The sequence below is a fragment of the Melanotaenia boesemani genome, chromosome 20 (assembly GCF_017639745.1).
Source record: "Melanotaenia boesemani isolate fMelBoe1 chromosome 20, fMelBoe1.pri, whole genome shotgun sequence".
NCBI lineage: Eukaryota > Metazoa > Chordata > Actinopteri > Atheriniformes > Melanotaeniidae > Melanotaenia > Melanotaenia boesemani.
In genome coordinates this window covers 737,920-752,486 of record NC_055701.1, presented here as the reverse complement: position 1 = coordinate 752,486, position 14,567 = coordinate 737,920, and positions in this window count along the sequence as shown.

The following is a 14,567-nucleotide window of genomic DNA, read 5'->3' as shown; positions in this document are numbered from 1 at the left end:
AAAGCGATGTATAAGTACAAGTCCATTTACCATTTATGAAAACCTTCCATAATTGATAACGTGTTTGCGGACTTGTGTGCAAATGTGGAATTGATTTCTACGTGAATTAGCGTTAGCATGGTAGCGGGCGTTAGCACGCTAACAGGCCAAGCAGATTGTTTCCCATTGAATTTAATGCAAGTTAGCATTTGCGGTTAGCATTATGCTGACGTTCACACGCGGGATACAATTGTGAGGTTTCTTTCATGTGTTATGTTGTTTTGCATAGAACGGTTGACTAACCAGTAACTGTTGTTTAGATAATGCGTGTGATGAAACATTAATGTAATTCTGTGTTCATTTCAGTTTTACAAAAAGAGAATCTCATGGAATAAAAGCCTTGAAGTTACTCCATGGACTGTTAACTGTCTGTCTAACAAGTTAAGCATCCGGCAAGCTCCACATTTTGTGAGGACAGAACAGAGGGCGAGTGGACGGGTCAGCTCTCAAATAGCAAGTCTGCAACGCTGCACACTCAATAAATTTCACAGCTGGTGCGACGTTGAAATAGATGAAAGCCTTCAAACGTTCCGCATGTGTCCAGCATGTTCATCACACTGATAGAAAATCGCAAAACGAAGATGAAACAAAACCAGCAAATCCTACTCTGAGCTATGTGAGCACAATAAGCAGCGTTCATTCATTTGTTTGATTGGAAATGACAGATGGTGATGGGGTTGTGGAGTCACAAGTATGTGAAGTGTAATGTTGCTTCGGTTGCTAATTTATGATGTTTCAGGGACCGGAAAAAATCCGGCAGGTAGTGCAGCTTTCCAGTTATACAAAGGCCGTTTCACTAAAAACGACATTTGGGGCGTATTTGGTTGCCATGGCGATGAGTGCTTTCCCTCTCTGGTGGAGGGAAGAGGGCATCCCATTCCTGCCCATCTGATTTATACCCTCCCCTCCAATCAAAGTTCCCTCCACAGCAGTGTGAGACTTCATTGGGAGGGACACTCGGTAGTGAAGGGGTGGTTTGTAGGGAGGGAACACTTCCTGGTTGACCTCCACTTCCTGGTTGACCACTACTTCCTGGTTAACCTCCACTTCCTGGTTGACCACCACTTCCTGGTTAACCTCCACTTTCTGTTTGACCTCTACTTCCTGGATGACCTCCACTTCCTGTTTGACCTCCACTTCCTGCTTTACCTCCACTTCCTGGATGACCTCCACTTCCTGTCTGACCTCCACTTCCTGGTTAACCTCCACTTCCTGCTTTACCTCCACTTCCTGTTTGACCTCCACTTCCTGGTTAACCTCCACTTCCTGTTTGACCTCCACTTCCTGGTTAACCTCTACTTCCTGGATGACCTCCACTTCCTGTTTGACCTCCACTTCCTGGTTGACCCCCACTTCTTGTTTGACCTCCACTTCCTGGTTAACCTCTACTTCCTGGATGATCTCCACTTCCTGTTTGACCTCCACTTCCTGGTTGACCCCCACTTCCAGTTCTATTCTATTCTATTCTACATTTTATTCTATTCTATTCTATAGTCATTTAGCAGACGCTTTTATCCAAAGTGACTTACATTTGAGAGGAAGAACAACACAAGCAAGAATTCAAACAAGATGGACGTCATCATTAAGTGATAGGGTTAGGGTCAGACTGCTGGGAGTCCAGTTGGACCCATGTGCTGTCATGTAGTGCTATATAATTATAATTATACTTATTATAATAATAAGTGTATATAATTTTTTTTTTTTTTTTTTTTTAGAGATTTTTTGTAAGTCATTTAGTTTAAATACAAGATCACAAATTCATTAGACAATATCATCTTGGGCATAACTGCACTCAGCTTCTTCAGTACCTGGTTGAACCAAAGAGCTGGACAAATCTTTCTAACTCATTCTGAGTAGAAGAGTTAAGCTAAGTGTGGAAATGTTCCTTAAACAACTGAGTCTTTAGCTTGCTGTTAAAGGTGGATAAGGACTCTGCGGATCGGACGGAGTTTGGTAGATCGTTCCACCACCGGGTAACAACAGAGGAGAAGAGTCTAGCTACTGATGTGGCGCCACCTTGTGGTGGGAGCACTAGGCGTCTTTCACTGGCAGAGCGTAACTGTGGAGAGGGAGTGTAGCTCTGGATTAAGGAGTGGAGGTAGACCGGAGCCATTTGGGTTATTGTTTTGTAAGCCAGAAGCAGAACTTTGAATTTGATTCGTGCTGCAACTGGAAACCAGTGGAGAGCGATTAGCAGCGGAGTGACATGAGCTCTTTTGGGCTGGTTGAAGACCAGACGTGCTGCTGCGTTCTGGATCATCTGCAGAGGTTTAACTGAGCATGCAGGCAGGCCAGCCAGTAAGGAGTTGCAGTAGTCAATGCGTGAAATGACCAGAGCCTGGACCAGGAGCTGGGTCGTGTGTTCAGTCAGGTGGGGTCTGATCCTCCTGATGTTGTAGAGAGCAAATCGGCAAGATCGAGCAACCGAGGCAACATGGTCCTTAAAGGTCAGCTGGTTGTCTACCATGACACCAAGATTCCTGGTAGAAGACGTAGGCACAAGCGTGATGGAGTCAAGCTGCACACTAATCTGTGGTGATAAGGAAGGATTGGCCGGAAAGACAATAAGCTCGGTCTTGGACAGATTTAGCTGAAGGTGGCGATCCTTCATCCATGTGGAGATATCAGCAACATGCTGATATTCACATTGAGACGGTTGTGTCATCAGGTGGGAAAGAAAGGAAAAACTGAGTGTCATCTGCATAGCAGTGGTAGGAGAAACCATGAGAAACCATTTAGACATGAATGGAAGCAGTGAGACCGGCCGGTAGTTTCCAACCTGGGCTGGGTTGAGTGTGGGTTTCTTCAGCAGCGGAACCCGAGCTTGTTTGAAGGCAGAAGGAAAGACACCAGATTTAGGAGAGGAGGTGATAATATGGGTTATTGCAGGTTTGATTGTAGGTAAAATGCTCTGCAGGATGTCAGAGGGAACAGGATCAAGAGGACAGGTCGTGGGTTTGAGTTGACTAGAAGTTTCTTCCTGGTTGACCTCCACTTCCTATTGAGCAGGAAGTGATGTCAGGTGAAGGACCTCATGCTTTCTGTTGTTCAGCTCCTTCATGCAGAAACCGAGTGAACTGTTGGGTTTTATCTGTTTCAGTCCATTATGTTTGAACATCATCAAAGACAGAGTGGACGGTGACCGAGTGGACCACAGGAGACATGTCTCACAGAGAACATAGACAAACACCGAAGCCTCCCATCCCCCCGCCCCCCTCGTCCCTCCGTGGGATGTCGTGTCACTTCCTCCTGGGATCTGAAAGTCATGGACTCTGTAAGTTTTTCCACCTGCTCCTCTGCCTCTGGTGTCAAGGCTGCTGCAGCAGAAATAACCCCAACCACCCTCAGGAGTCAAAGCCGGCTTGTTATTTCAGCTTCCTCTCATCCCAAACCTTCCCCGAGGAGCAGATCCTGGGAGAGACGGGGGCCGGGAGGGGTGGATGTGTCCCGGAGTGATGCCTGGAAGACGGTTAACAAACTGGCTGAGAGGGAAATGATCCAGAAAGCACACCAACACTTTGCTGTGTTTCCTGAAGCACTCACACCGCTGCCGATCACAAAACCTTTTTCTTCTTCAGTGTCTGACCAATAAAACCCAGAAACGAGGCTGAAACTGTCTCAACCTTCAAACCCACCACCACCCCGTGACCTGCATGGCAAAAGACCTACACACACAGAAACCGCTATAAAATCACAAGAGATCAATATTTCTCTGCTTTATTCTCATAAATCACTGAAGCAAATTCTAACCAGCTCAAAACTGCCAAACATTTTCAGGATTTTCACTCTTTAGATTCCAGTTTGATTATCTGAATTATTTGTTTTAAAAACACAAAACATGAATTATTTTCTGCATAATGAATATCGGGGCGATGAGGGTTTGGTGATGATGAAACTCTTGGACATGTTAGAAATTAAAAGCAAAACCAATCTGGTGTCATCAGTATTTTTATGTAGTTTCTCCCGTCCCGGCTAGCTGGACTTTTTCCTGTTTAAATTTTCATGGTGGAAAAGTCTCGACTCTGACAGGTGAGCGGGTCCAGACAGCCTGTCTTCCTTTTACAGCCGAGCCAGAGTCATATTTTAATGTCTTTACACAACAGAACTCTTTAGCAGAAACATGGAAGCACGTTGGACAACAGCTGCAGACCTCTCAGCTCTCTGCTCTGAGCTCAACGATCCACTTAGAAGAAAATGACATTAGATCTCATCAACAGTCCACAGTTTAGAGGCAGTGGTTTGCTGGTTATTTGGCCTGGCATGAGAAAAAATTCTTTAAAAAACAATAACTACAGGCCATAATATAATATGTAAGTCAGAAATAAGCCATTAGCTGTTTCCAGTGGCGTCCCACAGGATTCTGGTCTGGGTCCACACTGTTTACAGTTTCATTATTTGGGACAGAATGTAAATGCATTTCATCATTTTTATGCAGAAGAAATGAATATTTATTGCTGTGTTTGGACCATCGACACAGTTTATGAAGACTTGAGCATCTTTAAGCAACATTCTGTCCCTTTACCGTGACATGTCCACCAGTGGAAAAGGTTGGGTTCTACCCCGTGCACGGGTGAGGATGGGCTTTTTAATAAGCATTAATAAACAGTAGAGAGTCCTCCAATACACACCCACTCATAGACAAATAAATCATTCAACATTTAATCTAAATAAAAACTAAACTAAAAGTAAATACAGGGAAATAATGCAATTAAATATTAAATGAAAAATAAAGATAAATAAGTAATATGGAAATAAATCAATCAGACTGAGTAAAAGCAAACAGATAAAATTAATCAGTTTCATAAAAACTCATTTGCGACAGCCGGCCTCAGAGAGAAGAAAACGCTAAACTTCTATTTTTATAGAATAAATTAGCAAAACATTTTATCTTATAAATGTATTTTTATTGTAGGTAAAACTGATAAAATACATAGAAAGTATGCAGACAAAATAAAACGGTTCCAGCAGGACCTCCTGGTCTCGGATCTCCTACTGAAACGGGGCTACGTATTGATCCGCGGCGAGTTGCTGCTGCGGTGAAATAATTCACATCAACGTTAAGTAACCGGTTTATTTCTAATGAGGAAGCTTTCCCCAGTGACTCCAGGATGCTGGAAACTCCGGCTGTGATTGGTTGAGTGATTGGTCCACCTCCATGCAGGTATCACATCACCAGCCAGATGTTCTGTGTCCATACGAGCTGAACTCCACCACCTCGTCTCAGGACTGAACAGGACCAGGTCTGGGACTGAACCTGAGCCAGCATGGAACTCTTTTTGGATATTATCTGACTGGTCTTGTTTGGACAGTCACCAACCGATTAGATGGAAACTATAAACGGAAAGAAGTGGCCAAGCCGCCCGTCAGTAACTCATGGATGTAGAGGGGCCTATTAACCGGCCCGGCTCTAAATATCTAATAACATCCACCCCGTGGAGCTGCAGCAGCCTCCAGCTCACCGTTACACACCAGCAAATTAAAGTCAGCTGCGTTTTTCCTGCAGATTCTTAGGTTTCGCTGCTTCTCCGGAGATCTGATGATTGTGCTGCTGATGATGCCGTCATGATCCTTCCAGCTCCACGCAGAGTGCCAGTATGAGATGCTCTTAAAGCATGAGAACACAGAAAGAAATCAGGCCTGTCAGCCCGGTGACATGTGCACTCACTCAGAGGATTTTTAAACAAATGAGAAACAGCCCAACATGTGTCACTGGGTATCAGACGAATCCATTTGGCAAACAGAAGAAGCACTTTAAGAGAAAGACAGCTGGATATGGGAATCTTTCTCTTTTTCTGTCTCCAGTGGCAAACACCCGAGCATGTTTACCTCAGTAAAACTTCAGATTTCTGGAACCTTTTGGCCATAAAACAACAAATATGATCAAATAACTCAAAACTGCTTAGCAGGCGGCTCCTTTTCCATGGTTGAAAGAGCCAAGAGGCCCTGATCAGATGCATCCATCCATCCATCCATCCATCCATCCATCCACTCATCCATCCACCCACACATCCATCCATTCATCCATCCATCCATCCATCCATCCATCCATCCACTCATCCATCCATCCATCCATCCATCCATCCATCCATCCATCCATCCATCCACCCACCCTCCCATCCATCCATTCATCCATCCATCCATCCATCCGTCCACCCATCCATCCAAATTGATTCATCCATTCATCCATCCATCCATTCATTCATCCCTCCATCCATCCATCCATCCATCCATCCATCCATCCATCCATCCATCCATCCATCCATCCACCCACCCATCCATCCAAATTGATTCATCCATCCATCCATCCATCCACCCATCTATCCATCCATCCATCCATCCATCCACCCATCCACCCATCCATCCATCCATCCATGGATTGAATATGTATGATTTTGTGTGTGGTGACCAAACAATGTATATAAAAGATGGGTGGAGCGTCACCCATAGGGTTCTGAAGAGCAAAAGTAAAACTTGTCGGGCATTCCCATTGTCACCATCTTGGTAGCGTCACGTGTGTCGTTAGTCCTGGAAAATCCAAAAATAGGCAAAGAGTTGGAGCTGAGAGGGGTACTGTGAAGGTGAGGGTGGATGATTGACAACCATCAAACTCCGAGCTGCCTGTAGCTAAGAGCTAACCGAGCTAACCCAGAGCTAACGGTAGCTAACCAGCTAACGGAGGTAGGTGGGCTAAAGCTAAGGTGCGCTGTTAGCCGGTTAAAAACCGTGGTTGTGTTACACTCTCCCTTCTTGCCGCGGATATTGGATACATGTCAATCAAAAGGACACACCCCTAATTATGCTGAATTTCAAGATTAAATAACATCCAAACGGATGAGGTAGAAAAAAATCCAACCCCCTCACAGTTGTCATGAAGTTAAACTTGACCTATTAATCCTAAAATGGATTTTTGTACCAGGCTTTAAACATGTTTGTTTCTGCTGTGAAGTTGGTCTTTTTAACATGGGAGTCTATGGAGATTTGCTCTGTTTTGGAGCCACTAGTGAACTTTTTACACTTCCGCATAGGCTTCACATTTTATCGCTGGAGGTTGCCGCTTGGTGGTGACTCACCGCCTTAGTTGAAGGGTTAGCATTAGCTGAAGCTTTTAATACCAGTATAAACCAGTCTGTAACAGCTTTTAATCCCAGTATAAACCAGTCTGTAGCAGCTTTTAATCCCAGTATAAACCAGTGTGTAGCAGCTTTTAATCCCAGTATAAACCAGTCTGTAGCAGCTTTTAATCCCAGTATAAACCAGTCTGTAGCAGCTTTTAATCCCAGTATAAACCAGTCTGTAGCAGCTTTTAATCCCAGTATAAACCAGTCTGTGGCAGCTTTTAATCCCAGTATAAACCAGTCTGTAACAGCTTTTAATCCCAGTATAAACCAGTCTGTAGCAGCTTTTAATCCCAGTATAAACCAGTCTGTAACAGCTTTTAATCCCAGTATAAACCAGTCTGTGGCAGCTTTTAATCCCAGTATAAACCAGTCTGTAGCAGTTTTTAATCCCAGTATAAACCAGTCTGTAGCAGCTTTTAATCCCAGTATAAACCAGTGTGTAGCAGCTTTTAATCCCAGTATAAACCAGTCTGTAGCAGCTTTTAATCCCAGTATAAACCAGTGTGTAGCAGCTTTTAATCCCAGTATAAACCAGTGTGTAGCAGCTTTTAATCCCAGTATAAACCAGTATGTAGCAGCTTTTAATCCCAGTATAAACCAGTATGTAACAGCTTTTAATCCCAGTATAAACCAGTGTGTAGCAGCTTTTAATCCCAGTATAAACCAGTGTGTAGCAGCTTTTAATCCCAGTATAAACCAGTCTGTAGCAGCTTTTAATCCCAGTATAAACCAGTCTGTAGCAGCTTTTAATCCCAGTATAAACCAGTGTGTAGCAGCTTTTAATCCCAGTATAAACCAGTCTGTAGCAGCTTTTAATCCCAGTATAAACCAGTGTGTAGCAGCTTTTAATCCCAGTATAAACCAGTGTGTAGCAGCTTTTAATCCCAGTATAAACCAGTCTGTAGCAGCTTTTAATCCCAGTATAAACCAGTGTGTAGCAGCGGTCAGATTGGGAGGTAAAATGATGTAAAATGAATGTATGAATAGATTTAGCAGCATAAAGGTCGACCAGAAGAAGAAAGCAGAATTTATTACTAACAGAACTTTGTAGAAATAACACACAGATCAACAGTGACCAAACCTTTTCTCATCTCATCGTTCTCTCAAGTCTTGGCTTTCAGGAGAAAAAATATTGTTATTGAAACAAACACACAACAGAAACTATTTCCATGTTTCCACTTTTTCCTCATTTCCAGTTATTCTTGCTACTATTTACCTGCTATCCTCACTAAACCAACTCCAGCTCACCGCGCATCAGAAACGTCTTCTTGGCTTTATTCCAGCCATAGAGGAGCATTATTTTTCTTCTTTTCAGAACCTTTTTTGGGATTTACCAGATAGAGTCTCTGAATAAAACTACATTTCGTGGCTGGATAGTAAACCTCCTGGACGGGGTGGTGTTGAGGCAAAAAGTTACTCTGTGAAGGATGAGGAGTCTGGTTCTGAAGTGAAAAATGATTACAAGTTTATTGAACACAGGATTAAAATATAAAGAATAGAATTGCAATCCGAGACACTGTTCAGAGGTCTGACAGCACAGAGATCTGAAGAGAATCTGATAAGAAACACACATGCAGCATCTTTTAAGCAGAATGATCACGTCACAACACATCATAAAATACAAACAAAGAGATTGTCTGTTCCTCACACAGGATTAGACACTTCAGCAAACCTAATGAGCTTTTGAAATTTATTGAGCACATAAACAACCCCAGTGACATTAAGACAGGATGCCCTGCTGGGTCATCCTGAGGCGTCTGGCTGGTATCAGATAAGTCACACAGGTCAGAGCGAACTGTTCTAAAGAATGCATCCACATTTACGATAGCAACAGGCTACTCAGTATTAAACTCAATTACCAAGAACTTAAACAATCTGTTTACCCTGAGAGTGATCAGTAGACACAATATAATAAAGGGAATAATATGAAATTTCCACAACAGTAGAAATGCTGGAAAACTTCCATAGCTATCCATCACATTTACCCCACAGAGCCACACACCACCGCTCCGGGTGGTGGAGATGGACCTTGGGGAGACCTGATGGAGGTTTAAGGGTTAATGAGAACTTTATAATTATGATTATAATTTCCCCTAAATAATTAAAAAATTGCTTTATATCATTTGCTTAATTTAGAACCTAATAAAGGGATGAAGCTAACATATGACAATGGACCATATGAGCTTTGACAGGACCCGACGACTGCTTTTCCAATGAGGAAGATGAGGAAGAGGAGGAAGTAAATACTAGCGTTGTTTACTCTGAATAAAACTGCTCCAAAGCGGGTTCACAGAAAACTAGTCCATCAACCCAGAAAGTGATGAGTTCAGAGTGGACACTGTTAATCTTTACTGGAAGCGACTTTACGCAGTCATAAACCTGATGGAACCGGTTTGTTCAGTCCCCAGCTCCAGCTCATCCCGTCATAACCGAACAGCAGGACGGCCAATCAGCTTAATGGGGAAACGTGGAAGAACATTCTCTTTTTGACTGTCATCCTCTGCTTGTTGCTCCATCAGATAGAAAAGTGCTGCCAAATGGTGGTTCAGGTTCTGTGGGACGGCAGGAGACCTCCATCTAGAATCAGATAGGACAGAAATTATTTAAATGGCTCATTTGGCTCATTTTGAAGCAATTTTTCTAGATGAACGCTTGTCTGCAAAACACAAAGTTCTAAAAGTTAAACACAGTGTCAGACCTAAAACCCAAACCCTGAGACCCACTGAGGTCCAAAACCTGAACCCTGAGACCCACTGAGGTCCAAAACCTGAACCCTGAGACCCACTGAGGTCCAAAACCTGAACCCTGAGACCCACACAGGTCCATAACCTGAACCCTGAGACCCACACAGGTCCAAAACCTGAACCCTGAGACCCACTGAGGTCCAAAACCCGAACCCTGAGACCCACTGAGGTCCAAAACCTGAACCCTGAGACCCACACAGGTCCATAACCTGAACCCTGAGACCCACACAGGTCCAAAACCTGAACCCTGAGACCCACTGAGGTCCAAAACCTGAACCCTGAGACCCACACAGGTCCATAACCTGAACCCTGAGACCCACACAGGTCCAAAACCTGAACCCTGAGACCCACTGAGGTCCAAAACCTGAACCCTGAGACCCACACAGGTCCATAACCTGAACCCTGAGACCCACACAGGTCCAAAACCTGAACCCTGAGACCCACACAGGTCCAAAACCTGAACCCTGAGACCCACTGAGGTCCAAAACCTGAACCCTGAGACCCACACAGGTCCATAACCTGAACCCTGAGACCCACACAGGTCCAAAACCTGAACCCTGAGACCCACTGAGGTCCAAAACCTGAACCCTGAGACCCACACAGGTCCATAACCTGAACCCTGAGACCCACACAGGTCCAAAACCTGAACCCTGAGACCCACTGAGGTCCAAAACCTGAACCCTGAGACCCACACAGGTCCAAAACCTGAACCCTGAGACCCACTGAGGTCCAAAACCTGAACCCTGAGACCCACTGAGGTCCAAAACCTGAACCCTGAGACCCACACAGGTCCATAACCTGAACCCTGAGACCCACACAGGTCCAAAACCTGAACCCTGAGACCCACTGAGGTCCAAAACCTGAACCCTGAGACCCACACAGGTCCATAACCTGAACCCTGAGACCCACACAGGTCCAAAACCTGAACCCTGAGACCCACTGAGGTCCAAAACCTGAACCCTGAGACCCACACAGGTCCAAAACCTGAACCCTGAGACCCACTGAGGTCCAAAACCCGAACCCTGAGACCCACAGAGGTCTTGATCTGATTAACTGAACAAACATTTTCTATAAATTCTATAAATCACACATCAAACTGAAATATCAAATATTTAAGTCTGATTATAAGAATATCTGTCCGTGTGGCTGTCCAGTCATCATCTTCACCTCTCACTCCTACCTGGTGAAAACTAACACTGTGTAATTAAATGCTTAAAATACGAACATTGCATGTTTTATCACAGTTGCACCATTTTCCAACACGTCCTTCTGTCAGTAGGTTGTTGTTATCTCATATGAGAGCAGCAGAGGAAACCAGCAGTGTTTACTTCTACGTAACCCGAGCCGCTTGGCTCAGTTTGGACGTCATCTATCAAATTAACAAAAACATGAGCAGTTGATGTTGGAATGAAGGACAGCAGTAACGTTCCAGGTTTGGCATGAAGTCACGAGGATGTGCTGAAAGCTGCACGTTACCATGGCATCAAATCTCAGGATGAGCCGGTTAAACGTCTCATCGTGGTCGCTGTACTGCTACTAATCGTCAGGATCTCAGGTGTTTGAACTGATTGGCTTGCAGCTCTGAGCATCATGGGACTGTTATTCAATCATGACACATGGATTTCATGGCCTGCCGTCATTCCCCAGCCACCGGAATTTCACAACATTTCCAACGAGCTGCTGGTGTTTTCAGCTGCTCCGTCGTGGAGGACAGTGCAGAGTGACGGAGTTGCAACATTTTTCATGCTTGTCCAGGAAAAGTGCTGCTGTCTGCATGCATCCAGCTCTCAGCATCCAGAGTCCTCACCGCCTCGATGTGGTGCCGACACGTGACCCATGACCTGTGGACGGTACCTGATCCCGGACGTCATAATGCTGAAAATAGTCCCTGGAATGAGTCCTGACAGAAGCATACTGACTGAACAGCAACTCATACATGTTTTCCTGATCTGCTGGAGACTTCCAGGGGTCAGTTGTCTGGAACCCTTCACCAGCTGTTCCTCCAAACAGACGCAGAACGTTTCTGAGATGAAATGGAAGAATAACCAGACCAGCCAGATCTGGACTGAGCAGGCAGCCTCTGCTTTCCATCGACTTTTAGCAGAGTTTAGACACTTAACCCGGTGAGTTAAAGCTCCTGAAGACCTCGGCGGTCCACGTTCCCACCGCACTTTGTGGGAAAAGTCTGAGGGGCTTTCAGAGCCGTTCAGATTACTGCAGGTTTACTTTTGGTTCCTAGAAGTTCTCCAAGTACAGTGGCAGAACCTCCAGCTGTCAGACCCCTGTCAGGCTTCCTGATCAATCCTAAGCCTTGTTTTCACCAGGTGCGGGTCGGGATGTGGATCATGTGATGGACTGGTTTCAGTCAGACTGGAACTGGACTATAATGACCTGGACCGTCCTGAGAAGACTTTGTCGTTAACTGTTGATGTATAAACAAAGCGGAAGTGGATGAATGCAGGTTGGTTTACCCGTAATGACAGAACATTGTGTTTTCCAGTCATCAGGTGCTTTCTGCTTCCTTCAGATCACACGTTGTTGTTGTTGTTTACCTTCAGCTGAGCAGTTCAGATGTTTGTAGACGTGTTTACATGTTTGTAGTTGCAGGTGTTTGCAGCCATGAAGCCAGAGAACACGTGCATGACGCCTTATTTCTCCCCGTAGAAAGATTTCTGACTCTGCTTGATCCCACCGCAGCTGTCAGCCGCCATCTTTACTGCTTATCACCCATAAACCACATTTACATAAGAACGGATGAATTTCTGATAGTTCATCTGCGTCGTGTCTAAATTAATCTCAATGTGCTGCTATCAGCTCAGACAGGCAGTCCAGGTCAGCTGCTCACCTCTTCTTCTCTCCTTTCTTTCCTACCAAGCCCAGTTTTCCTTTCTGGTGTAAAAACAAGACTTTTCCTGCCTCCTGTGGCCGTCTGTCGTAGGCTACCTGCAGGATACGTAGCTCACCTGAAACAGCCGTGCAGGTGTGGACCAAACCATTGTGGACCGTTTTGAAGGGGTGGGAGGAGCTATCTATCATTTTTACAAATGGAGAAGAGCAAACTGTATGTCCATGAACCGGCATTATTTACAGCCACCTGGCCCAGTAAAGAGGTCTGGCGACGCCTCTGATGGTTGCACAGCAGCGTTCGGAGAGGAGACCATCCTCCCACCTACATTCACATGAAAGCATCCAGTTCATCAGCTCCTCTTAGCTGCTGTTTTCTGTGTCGTCACTATGTTCTTCACCAGCAGACTGATGCTTCAGAGATCGTCTCTCTCTGGCTGGACAGGCCTTCAGTCCCAACCTGGTTGCCATTTCTGCTACTCCAGATGTGGAATGTCATAGAGAGCACTGATTACACTGACGGCGTCTGCAATGGAGGTCCAGAGAGAAAATGTAGGAAACTATAATTCATAGCTTGTATGGAGCTGGCTGAGCCAAAACAACCAAACTTTGAGGGGTTATAAACGAAGCTGGGGGAGTCAGCCAGCATTACAGTATTTCACCCTTCACTGCCTCATCCAACCACAGAGCTGTGAATCATGATGAAATCTTCCTAAGTGCAAGAGTAGACCTCCATGAAGTCTGAGAAGCTGTTTACGTCCTTCCTCTCCATCCTCCTCCTCGGCCCGTAAACCTGATTAACATCAGAGGAACTGTGAGCGTGCAGGTCAGAGCGTTAATGCGGAAAATGGCTACCACACTTTTCACTGGGTCGTACTTCCCTCATGAGGGATGGCAGGTTCCACCGGAGCCACAGAAGGTTTCGGGCGCAGCGTGCACATTGCAGGGAAGTCAGCCGTGCACGCTGCATGGCAGTCAGCCATGCATGCTGCAGGAACACGCCCGGTGTTAAGCTGTTTACATATCCCCAGAAAGACTCTGGAGTGGGTAATAACTGCCAAGCAGAGAGGGAGCTATGTGGAGCTGCTGCTGATGGAGGCCAGGCTGACAACATGCTGCTGTGATGGATGAACACAGCTGGATAATTACCGCTCCATAATTAACCCTTTACATGGTGCATTATGATGCATCACTCAGTTTAGTCAGTCTGGAAAGGAAAGGAAGCGCTGGGATCAAATATCAGAAAGATTCCTCATGTGATGAAATTCATCAGTGGTTTTAGAACTTTCTGTCTATCATGATGAAAACTGATTAAGGAAGAAAGAAATAAAAAGTTTTAAAGTTTTAACTGACTGACCAGACTGACAGACAGAAAAGGCGACAGTTCTGTAAACCAGCAGCTGGTGTTTGGCTCCTCTGGTACCTTTACCAATACCTTTCTGTGTCTCTGTCATGTATTGATCCACGTGCCCACTTATCTTAGCCGCTATGATGCCCGACAGGAGCTTCCATGTTGTGGACAGACAGGTTATCGACTGACAGTTGGATGGGATTGTTCCTTCTGGGGATCTTCCAGTATCAGGACTGTCCGTCCTTCGGTCAGCCATTCAGGGTGGGTCATACCTCAGCAGTTGGTTCATTTGTGACGCTAGGTGCTCATGGAGTGAAGTTAGCGTCTTTAACCAGTAGGTGTGGATCATGTCTGGTCCAGGTGCTGACCAGTTCTTCATGCCTGAGAGTCTTTGCTGGATATCTGCTACTGTGATGGTAACTGGACTTTGTTCAGGGGAGGAGCTGTGGTCCACTCTTAGTTCTTTTACCC